Below are 13005 nucleotides of genomic sequence, written 5' to 3'. Positions count from 1 at the left end.
ATATGTGAACGATGTGACAAGCTTTCCATATCAACAAATGATCTGATTCAAAGATTTACAATCAATGAGATACAAAAATTTCAACTTGATATACATCAATAAGACTTTAGCCCAAGTGGCACAGAAAATAAACTATTTCTGAATAAACATTTTGCTAGAATTTACAGGCTTTTAGCCCTATCCAACATTCTGCCAGTGCCAAAGTGATGCTTACTCATACACTTCATGGTCAAAGGCTACATACCAGTACCCAAGTGATGCTTAGTCATTCACTTCAAGTCAAAGGTATAGCATATTTTCATAAAAACACGGGAAATCATATTGAACATATAACACATAACATACAATTGTTCCTATAATTTGAACTCATAGTGAATTAACCGGAGGTTAAACTAGAAATTTGGGCAGCACTTCGTTCTAATAAATAAGTTTCTTCAATGAAAACCGGGAGCTTTATTGAAAACCGGGCCTTGCGAGTGTTGAGCTTCAAACCGAAAAGATAAATTTCTCGGGGTCTTCGGGCACTTAAAAACGTATTTTGGGTGTTTGGAATGATCCCGGGGCTTCGGGGGATTAAAAGTGGCTTAAAATCGGGTTTATGGGTGAAAAATGTGCAAAAATTCTAACATTAGCCGGGAGGGTTCGCACCCCCCTTTATATAGGGTGCGAAGGTTCGAATCTACGGACGAGAAGAAGACACGCGGCAGCAGATGCGAGGGCCAGGCGTCGGATGCGAGGCGAGACACGCGTCGGAAACTTATCGGAACCAGAGCCTTCGGACGCGCCACGTCTTCAGATGACTCACCGGTATCGGACATAGGGCAGGCTCGCATGCGAGGGTGACGTGGCCGAACTCAGGCCATGCGAAATTCCTCGGATTTTGCGATTTTCTTGTTTTTTGTGTCCCAAACTTCAAAAATCCATAACTTTCACATACGAGCTCCGTTTTTGACGTTCTTTATATGCACATGTAGGTGAAATTATGCTCTACAACTTTCGTTTAGACTCCGTCGGCTAATTTTGACTTTATTTTTATTATTATATTTTTAACAGGCTGGGATAGGAAAAGTCCGTTAAAAATCCATCACTTGTTCATCTGATGTCCGTTTTCGTCTGTCTTTTTACCTGTGTGCTACTATTGACGAGACCTTCGATTCTCCTTTAGGTTGCGTTGGCTAAAAATCACTCGATCTTTATTTCGAGTTTTTAGCTGTCTACTGCTATTCCGAAACTTAGAAAAATCATAACTTCCTCATACGAAGTCAGATTTGGACGTTCTTTTTATGAAAATTCTCGGTTTAACGAATACTACGACTTTCGTTTAGATCACTAAAGCTAAAAACTAGTGTATCGAAAACTCACTTTTTACGCTAAATAGTGTTTGCCGGTTTTGTCGCGGATCTTCGATTAGTCATAACTTCTTCGTTATAACTCGGATTGCGATGAGGTTTTTGCCTAAATGTTTCTAACGAAATTATCTACAACTTTCAATAATAAAATTTTACTTATTTCAAATTTTATATTTTCATTAAATTTCAATATTTGACATTTGATTGGAATCTCATAAGACTTCCAATATTTTCCGAATGATTCTAAACATAGTTTTACTTCATTTCTAGTAAAAACTATCTGTTAGAACTCAACGCTCAATATCATATAATATTTCATGAGATTTTTTATTTTTAAACCACAAAACACGATAATTGAACGTGTATGTTACATAGTAGATCGGTGTGGTTATTTGTGTTTATGTTTGTTTATTACATATGTCGACCTATTGTAGAGGGGTTGAGGCGGTCCTGCTTTGTGCTGAAGGCCAAGAAACCCGGGGCGGTCCGGATAGGCTGTAGGCCCTACGAGGTGGTCTAGTCAGGCCGAAGGCCTAGAAAGCGGTCCGGATAGGTTGTAGGCTCTACGAGGCAGTCCAGCCATGCCGAAGTCTCGGAGAGCCGTCCAGATAGGTTGTTGGCCTTGCGAGGAGGTCCAGTCAGGCTGCAGGTGATGGGTTTTCAACATTACATCAATCCTATGGTGCACATGCAAACCCTAAAGCTTTGGATCTAGTTTATCTAGTTGTACATGCAATAATCATCCAAAGCTCATAAACCCTAGATATAGCATACTATAATCGAAATTAACATGTAATTAGGGTTTAGATCTTACCTTGATTTTTATGTAGCAATAACACTCACAAACCACAAAGTCCTTGACTCTTGAAAGCTTAGTGCCCCAAGTGTTGCACCTCTAATGGAGTCACAAACACCATAAGAAACAAGATGACTTAGGAGAGGGAGGAGGAGGCACAAAATTCGTCCAAGGCACTCTTGAGAAGCATAGGGCCGAATTTTAGGAGGCTTAGGGTTCCTTTTATAGGTGAGTTCCTAGGGTTTCAGTCAAAACCCTAATTGGATTGCTTAGCCACCAAGCAGCCCAATCAATCCTTCCAGAATCAAGGCCTGGACGATTTCTAAGTGGGCTTCCACCTTGAATTCGTCCACCTTATTCCTAAGGGATCTACAGCCCAAAACCAATTATCTTATAATTGGAATTCTAGTCCCCTAAGTTTAATTAATCTCTTTTGACCACTAAATTAATTCTAAATTAATTCTTAATCAATATTAATTAAACAATGATTTTTCTTTTAATATATTATTCATATAATATTTTAATAAATCATAATTAATCCACTTTCTCCTTAATTTATCCTATCAGTTGCTATGGTGAAGGCAATCCAAAAGGACCATGCTCATAATCGGGTCAAGTACATACCAAAATAGTTATGGGCTTAGACACCTAATCCAACAGTCTCCCACTTGGATAAGTCTAATAACTAGTTTTCAAGTACGACTTCAGAACCTAATCATCAATCGTAGCTTTCAAAAGCCGCTGTCAACTCTAATCTTATCTGTAACGCGTCCTTTAGATAAGGGATCATATTTTCTTCCATTCTAGATATCGTATAGACATGAGACATGGATTATAATCATTCTCTCAGTCTATGTGTTGTTTCTCGATTTCCGATTTATGTCGACTGAAAACAGACTATAATTGAACACATCAACTTAGTCCTGGCTTGGCCAAGCGCTTAGAATGTCATCACTAAATCATCGAGGGGCCCACAGATATCACTTTTATCCCACTTTGGGTAAAAGGAACGGATAAACTTCGACTCAAATGCTCGCTTGTACCTACTCACCAAATCACACACAACAATATGTTTTATAACACCAAGTTACTGGTGCGTTTACATATCATCAATGGGCAACCGATTTGTAAATTACAACTCACATGTCTCCGTTTCAAGAATATAAGATATTACCGTCTCACTAATCACTCGTGATAAAATCCATGAAGTGATTCAAGTGAGCGTGGGTTTAATCCAATACTTAAATCTTATTTCAGGAGTACTCATGAACACTGTAGTAGACTTTTGCTATGTCTAAACGCTTTAGACAATCTACAGTCGGATTCATGACAGTCTAGCTTCAATACCTACTTCCAAAGTATTTATCGACTGTGGATGGTTCGAATAATCTTATTATTTGGGAAGTCAAAACATGTGAAGTGAAACACAAGAATAATCGAATCCAATATGGTCTCAAACTTTTGAGTATAAATAAAACACCTTTCTTTAGTCACCATATCGATTAGACATTATTCATTGTATAATATTTCGGATAATTAACTTATCACTTGAATTAAAATAATAGTTATCCCATGCTCGAAGCATGCACAATATGTTTACCTATGGTCCTTACATTGTGAGATAGATCAATTGAACAAATTTCCAATGATGCTCATTTCACAATTCTCAATCCTTATCACAAGTGTAAAAATACCAAATTCTTGCCATTATTAGAATATGTTAGATTCAAACATTTTACGCAATGATCCTTTTGTAATGTCAAAGCACCAAACTCACCAAGACGTTGACAATCAAATTACAAAGTACTCTATGAAGTCTCACATTCAAAGTACATTCCTTTGAACATCCTTCTCGCATAAAATTTTCTAATCTTGACATAAATTCTTAATATCCAACTCCCAATACGGAAACATTTCCATATTTGCCATACGACAACTCATTATCAATAGAATCATATCTAATCATAATAATGTCATTATGGTCCATTCGTTACTATACTTCCAACTGCCCACAAGTGACCAATCCTTGGCGAACCTTAGATTGTCGTTGACAGTCGTTTAATTATTTTAGTCAAAACCGGTTCTAGTCCTTTTTCTCTCTTAATGCCCTAGGCATTTGGAAAATTTTAAACGTTCGAATATTACAGCATATGCAATCGATCCCATACTCGAAGCGTATGGGACACGACTCATAATGAAAACTTGATATTTTATCAGTTTCTTGCTATAATATAGCCATATATAGAATGCCCATATGTTAAATCTTTTCAACATAACATTCATATATGTCCTTTGACTAAATCAAATTAAAATTTCTCGATCTAAGCTTTTAGATTTGAAATGAAGTATAATATTCTCTCCCTAAATTATAGCAAAACAACTTTTCAACCCCTGCAACTTTGCAAAGTGAAACTTTTGTTTTCTATAATTAATATTGCTAACTTGCAACACTTAAAATAATAATCGTGCTCCCACTAACATGATAATTATATCCATACCAGCATAACATTTACGCTCCCACTAGCTTTGACACATATTCATAAATTAGTTGGACTTCTAGAAATCATTACTTATTGACTTTCTTGCCAAATTTCATATTTCTAATACGAGATGCTTCGATAAACCTTTATCCAAGCTTCTCAAACTCATACATCTTCCCTTATATAGCTCATATGTGTGTCTAAACCATTTTAGAACTTATAGCAATAAGTCTTAAATGTTCAAACTAATTGCCAAATCTCACAATTCGAACTATGAAGAGGGATGTCGTAATCATAATTGAATTTGAGAACGCAAATATCACAATTGCTATCTCCTTAAAATCTCTCTTAGTGAAAGCGTTTCCTCACAATCATTTTCATGAAGGAGAAAAACCTTATGACACTTAGATATTATGGTGTACGTGTTTCTATCCATGTGAATTTGTCATAACCATAATCATAAGACAAGGTTTGTGACAAATCTAAACTCATATGGACTGTACTTGTTCAATCTGTATTTTCTTGCCTAATGGCAGCACTAGCGCCCACCATTGCTTCCAAGTTGTTAAGGAACTCACCTATACAGATCAAAGAACTTTCATTAATCAAGGTGTTTTACCTCTATGTATTCAAATGAGAACTCATAGAACACACATGCATAGTTAACTTAACTGGAATGGCACAGAAAACAAGAATATGTCAACTAGAGATTGATCAATTCTTGAAGCTTTTCAAGATCATTAAGACTCCCACTAACCTCTTGACATATAAGATTCCCTTGTCAAGAAACATTTCTTGGCAAACAAATACTCAAGAGTTAGTGCGGATTCTTATCAAGACAATACTTCATACAATTGGTCTTAGTCGGTCTTTGTCTTATCCTAGACATCACAACTTACCAATTTCAAATGTGCAGGAATAAGAAAACCTTTCCTACTCCACACTTGATGAGTGTTTTAAACTTACTAAATACGTGTCACTCAATATCACAATCTTGGAGTACGATTCTAAGACTTGATTTTGGAACGAAGTATGATTCACTTTTTGATTTAACCACTTCAACAATTCCTGATTCCTCTTCTTAGCCATACTAGTGCACTAAGATTTACTTAGAGGATCAATTGTGATATGGTTTCATAATCAATGAGACGATCATAAAACATGATACTAAAGTACTCTCCCATCTTTTCAGATTGGAGAAACTTTTATCTTTCTGCCTAATTGATTCTTCTTATTCGTTCTGCCATTCATTGAAACTTTTCAATGATTCAGAATTACACTTAGTCTTGTAAGCATAACCATATTTACTAGACTTTTAGTAAATCATGACGAATAATCTTATTGTTATTTGTGGTGGACTTGACCAGTGCACAACATTGCGTACCAGATCTCATAGTCTTTCACTTGACTCACATACTTATGTGAACAAGGAATTAGTCTTAAATTCATAAGTACCAAGATTTCCATACATCACATGACTCAAATCATATGATTCCAAGCTTCTGTCCAATTGAAACTTGGGCGATGGGAATATTTCCTTACTTAGAAAATTACGACACTACCATAAATAACATAACTAAGAATCACATCCACTTAATATTGCTTATAATAGAAACACACAAGCATCAATTTTCACAAATGACATTGCAAGGAGCCATAAATAAGACAAAACTCAAAATTTATTTTATTTATAAAAGGTGCGGAAAACTTGTCCTTACAATGAAAATTCGAATGAAAACTATGTTATTACATATTCCTAAGAAATCTATCATAACTCTAAGTAGCAGCTCAAAAATACGATCATCGAATCATGCGATCGAAATCCATTTCTTCGCGATCAGACTCAGCTCACTTCTTCCTTTAAGCTTCCTTTCTTTTCTTTGATCCTACAAAACATCAAAATGTAATCTTATCACATCATGTATTAAGAATCTAAAATAGAAAACTTAATAGAGTTAGATAGTGGATTTTACCTGAAGTAGAGTCACACATCTTGACTCTCCCATCTCTTAGATTTCTCAGGTAGTTAGGGCAGCTTCGCAACCAATTCCCCCTCTTTTGGCAGCAGAAACATATGGATTCTTCTGGAATGGTACACGGGACTATCTCAGACTCAGCCTTTCTCTTGTGTAGAGAAAACTTTTCTGGACTTCCAATGTTTCCATTTATCATAGAAGGTTGGGATATTGATTTACCAGACATATTTGCTTAACCAGTGCGCCAAATCATCGCTGATTCAGCAGCAATAAGCAAATAAGTCAAATCAATGAGGGTCACGTCGTGGTCCATCGTATAGTACTCTCTTATGAACTCACTATATGATTCGGGAAGTGACTGAAGAACCAAGCCAACAACCAACTTACTTGAGACATCGACACCCAACATTCCCAATCAATCAATATGCAACTTCATATCCAAGACGTGAGCACATACAGACTTTCCATTTTCATGTCTTTTTGCCAATAGGGCTTGAGTGATCTTGAACTTTTCAAGTCTTCAAACTTATGGGTCTGGGAGAATAATTGGAGAAGGTGGAGGAAGTGAACCATGATTTCCATTTCCACAATCCAATCGTGGAACATCATCTTCATGTGGAAAACCTTTTCCAAGGGATTTGGGAAGACCATAGTTGTCATATATAGACATCTACAAGGGGAGAAAATTCAAGTTAGTTGATTGAGTCCTTAATAAAACACCCAAATGAGATATTAAGGCTAGGACCCAACACAATATTCTACAACTTGGAAGAAGGATGCCGTAATCCAGTTGCAGAATATTTGAAGGTAGGTAAATGACGATTTACCAATTTCCACCATGAAAAACGAAAATTGAAAATTAGGTTTTAAATGAATTGAAACTCCTAGATCCTTTGAGATTCATTGAACTTTTCAATGGCATGTTTAAATCTCGATTGTGCCCTTCAAGTTTGTGACTGAGATGCCGAGGATCACAAACAAGGTGTGGATAACCATGCAAATTAGCTTGGTATTCTCGAAGATGTCTATCATCTAATCAATGTGCCGGTTAACCACACACGCTCCATTGATATATGATAATCTACAAGCTACCCATTGCCAGCCTTCATTGGTCCCACATTAGTGTGCCGGTTAACCACACACGCTCCACTAACGACCAACAAGGTGCAATGTGCAATTTCATGGATTAGCACCAACTCCACATTTTTCCTAAAGTAACTAAGATTTGGGAATTTATAAAAGTGTTTAGTTACTTCGTACTTCATTATACTTATAATGGAAGGTTTTGTCCTATCCTACCCATTCGGCTAACGACCCTCTACTAGTTAACAGTGCGGTGGGTAAGACTGGATACCCAATGACGGTCATTTTACAGGCCGCTTCCTTAAACATCCCTTATAGACCAGCTTTGTGAATGACGCCTACTAACGGTAAGACTGACCTTTTACTTATACATATATAATATTAAACTTTAAATTGTATATAGTATAAGGGTGTATTTTACTCTTTTAAAATACTATGAGGTTTAATCCATTAATAAATTAGACTTTTAATTTGATTAAATTAAACCATATAATTATGGATTTATTAATTATCTCTTTTAATTAAATTAATAAAACCATAAGGGTGTAATTTGAACTTTTCAAAATACTAGGGTCTTAGAATTTAATATTTCAAAATTAAAATTTTAATCAAATATTCAAATTCCAAAACTTGAGGGCAAGTTTTGAAACCTTTCAAAACCTTCTAGATCAAATTACAAATAATTTAATTAATCAAATAATTAGTGATTATCTAAATTTGACCTAATTCAATTTAATTTGGCTAGATGAAACAAATCAAAATTTACAAATAACTAATATATCATATAATCTTGTAATTATATTAAAATTAGACAATTATTCTTCATTTAGATGAGGATATTCATTACCATATTAAAAAAAATGATTTTAATCAATTAAAACACCTTATGGTAATTATCCTAACCTAATTAAGGCCAAAAATCCAAAAAATCTTCCATCTGACCTGACACCACGTCGTGGTGACTTTTACCACCTCGTGATGGCCCACCACCTCGTGGTGATTTTCACCACCTCGTGGTGAACAGGCAGAAAGCAAAAAACGAAAATTTTTCAGCTTTGAACAATACACATTAGCATCAAATACATTTGATAAACAACTTATGCTCTGATACGACTGATGGGTTTTGAGCATTACATCAATCATATGGTGCACATGCAAACCCTAAAGCTTTGGATCTAGTTTATCTAGTTGTACATGCAATAATCATCCAAAGCTCATAAACCCTAGATCTAGCATACTATAATCGAAATTAACATGTAATTAGGGTTTAGATCTTACCTTGATTGTTATGTAGCAATAACAATCACAAACCACAAAGTCCTTGACTCTTGAAAGCTTAGTGCCCCAAGTGTTGCACCTCTAATGGAGTCACAAACACCATAAGAAACAAGATGACTTAAGAGAGGGAGGAGGAGGCACACAATTCGTCCAAGGCACTCTTGAGAAGCATAGGGCCGATTTTTAGGAGCCTCAGGGTTCCTTTTATAGGTGAGCTGCTAGGGTTTTAGTCAAAACCCTAATTGGATTGCCTAGCCACCAAGCAACCGTTTAGATCCTTCCAGAATAAAGGCTTGGACGATTTCTAAGTGGGCTTCCACCTTGAATTCGTCCACCTTATTCATAAGGGATCTACAACCCAAAACCAGTTATCTTATAATTGCAATTGTAGTCCCCTAAGTTTAATTAATCTCTTTTGACCACAAAATTAATTCTAAATTAATTCTTGATCAATATTAATTCAACAATATGATTTCTCTTTTAATATATTATTCATATAATATATTAATAAATCATAATTAATCCTCTTTCTCCTTAATTCATCCTATCAGTTGCTATGGTGAAGGCAACCTAAAAGGACCATGCTCATAATCGGGTCAAGTATATACCAAAATAGTTATGGGCTTAGACACCTAATCCAACAGGAGGCTCATATTTGCATGCTATGATTATTATGTTGTGTAATGGTACTTTGGGATAACTCACTAAGATTTGGCTTACAGTTTCAATTTATTGTTTCAGGTACTTCTGAGGATCGTGGGAAAGCGAAGGCATGACCGAGCACATCTTGCTATTCTCATGGTATGGATTTTTGGGACACTGTGATATAACTTTACTTTTGAAACAATGGCTCTTTTTGTAAACAATGACGGTTAATAGTTGTTTTTGAAAATTTAAATTTTTTATGATTTTTGGAGTGTTACAAGAGAATTCAAGTTAGTTGATCTTAATCCTTAATTATTAACCCATAAATTAAATGAAAGCTAGGATCAATTTTTTAAATTTGTAATATTAAAAGGGATGCGGTAGGTGGAAACATTTCACCAATTTCAGTTATATGAAACTCCTAGATCTTTTGAAATCTTCATTGAAACATCAATGGCATGTTTAATCTCCGATTATGCTTTTACCAATTGTGATTGGGATTCCGATGATCACAATTAAGATGTGAATAACCATCCAAACCCGCTTAAATAACTCGGTCAATTTATAATATCCCATTGATATGCCAGTTAACCACACACGCTCCATAAACAATTATAAACATTAATTGTTTCACCATTTCATCTTTATAGTCTCACATTAGTGTGCTGGTTAACCACACATGATTCACTAACGACTCACAAATAAATGATGTGCTTTTTCATGTATTAGCATACAATTTTACATTTTCCCTAATGTAACTAGAGTGAGATTTTAAAAGAATGTTCTACTACTTTATAGATTATACTTTTAATCTTTTATGTACTATCAAACCCGTTCGGCTAAGAACCCTGCACAACACAAATGAGCGTTGGATGAAAAAGACACCCATTCAACAGTCATTTTATAATTCGTTTCCTTATACCCCTATTATAGCATGGCTTTATGAATGAGGTCTAGTAATGGTTCCACTAATTTTTCTTATACATATAGTATTAAACATTTTAATATATATATATATATATATATATATATATATATATATATATATATATAGATATATATATATATATATATATATATATATATATATATAAATGTGTATTTTAAAACTTTTACAAATACAAGGTTTAAATATTCATTGTCTAAATTAATCATATAAATAATTACTCAATTTAAACTTATCATAGATTGATAATTAACTTTTAATTAGTCTTATAATAAAATTAATTATTAAATCTATAAGGGTAATTTTAATTTATCTTATAATTATGTAACAACGTAAATTTCCAAAACAATTTTTCATTTTTAAATCATACTTTCAATCACACGATAATCACAAAACATAATGTATCCACTGTATCATAATAAAACATGTCCCGGAATCTCAATAACATAAACTCTATAAGTGTGTACGGATCATGCCGACGCCTTCCCTCGATCATCACTAGTACCTGAAACACATAATATAACAACTGTAAGCATAAATGCTTAGTGAGTTCCCCAAGATACCACATACAACACATACGCCTTTCCAGGCCATAACTCTGTAGGATCTTCCGATCCATGTGTCTCAGGGGACTTCCGTCCCGAATCCCGGTAGACCTTCCGGTCCTACCCGTATCGACCTTCCGGTCCGTAACCACTTGACCTTCCGGTCCATATCATCTTGACCTTCCGGTCCATATCATCTTGACCTTCCGGTCCTTATCGTACATAACATACATAACACATACATATCACATAACAACATACAGCTCATACATCTCATAGCATATAAGACCTTCCGGTCACACATGGGTACCCTTCTAGGTACAGTATAGTGAGAAGCCTCACCTCAATGAAGTCGGATAAACTTTCGTGCTCAACGTCCCGACTTAGCCTTGTAACGAGCAGAATTTCCCTGTGTCAGCGACGTTAGTTTCCGTTATGTGAATAATTACTTTTGTTGTAGATGATTTTTGTTTATGATTATAAATTGAAATTAAATAAATAAAATCCCTTTATAGTGAAAATAAGGTCAAGGGGGTGAAATTCATATAGTTAAAGTGTTAAAATTAATGCTTTTGTATATTGGGTTTAAAGTATTTTTACAATCAAAGTTAAGGGACCAATTTTGTAAATATTCCTTTAACTCCTAAATTGCAATTGAGGATTACGTAACTTGGTTTCGTATTGCTTTACGACCGTTTTTGTTTCCCTTATGTGTGAAGCAATATTGGACGATCCATATCAATTGTTGGACCGTTGTTGGGGCTGAAGTTGATCGGCAGTGAAGAAAGAAAAAAAACACATATAACTCCTCCGAGTATTTTGATCGACGAGTTTAATGAGATTGCATCCATTTCTTGTTGGGCAACCATCGTTTACCTCAAGAACAATCCTAAATCATCTTTGTGCCATTGTTGCTGTTGTGCGTCGTTCTCAGTAGAGTGCGAAAAAAATAAAAGAAACCGAACATTCCCTTTGTTTGCGTCGACAGCAAGAGAGGGAGAGAGAGAGAGGGGTAATCGGTAACAAAAAGAAAAAAAAACGTGATCGGTTGGAGAATTTTCGGGCAGCGACGAACCGAGAGGCAGGTGGGTGGAGAGCTGGGATTTTGGGTCAATTCGGGGTCTAGGAAATCATCCTTGGTAATCCTTTAATTTCCTTTTGTGAAATTCATTAACCAATTGATGAGAATTGGTTAATAGCATTGTCAATTCCTTTCTTTTTGGTGTTATTGATCATATCATCTTCTTCCTTACAATCTTTGAATGTTCATATGTTTAATTCTAGTTCTATTGGGTGTAATTTTGATGGTTTATTGCTGTCAAAATTGCTTATGAACACCTTCATTAAGTTTATTGCTCAAGTTTATGTTTTCATCAAAGTTTTGGAGTCACAATTCTTCTTGTTGATTTCTAAAACTTATGTTAAATTCCACCATGAATCAAATGGATATGTTTCTGTGATTAAATCATGCTATTTATGTTAAGAAGTTAATTTTTACCCTTATAGGTGTTTTTAGGGATGGCTTAATGTGTTAAGTGGTCAAAAAGCCCTTGAAACCCACAGCTGGAAAATTCAGCAAGAATTACCAATATGTCCCTGTGTTGGAAAAAATTATAGAAAAATAACCAGGAATCAAATTAATGATCTGTAAACTCTCAAAGTTTCCATTTTGAGTCTGGTTTATCCATGAATTTTTCCAGAACCTGTTGTTGCTTCTAACTTAGGTGAAAATCGCCTTTTTCACCAGCTGGTCAGAATTTAGCTGCATTGATAAGCAGATTTGTAAAAATCATATAACATTGTAGAAAAATCGTTTGGACCTTCAAAAGTACATTCTGAAAAGATAAAAGTCTAAACTTCAGTAATACGAAATAAAAACAAAAGTTATACAGGTTCTAAGTTTGGTA

Source organism: Lactuca virosa, chromosome 8 (assembly GCF_052849685.1).
Source record: "Lactuca virosa cultivar CGN04683 chromosome 8, Lactuca_virosa_CGN04683_v6, whole genome shotgun sequence".
In the NCBI taxonomy this organism is placed as follows: domain Eukaryota; kingdom Viridiplantae; phylum Streptophyta; class Magnoliopsida; order Asterales; family Asteraceae; genus Lactuca; species Lactuca virosa.
Note: the sequence above shows the minus strand (reverse complement) of the source record.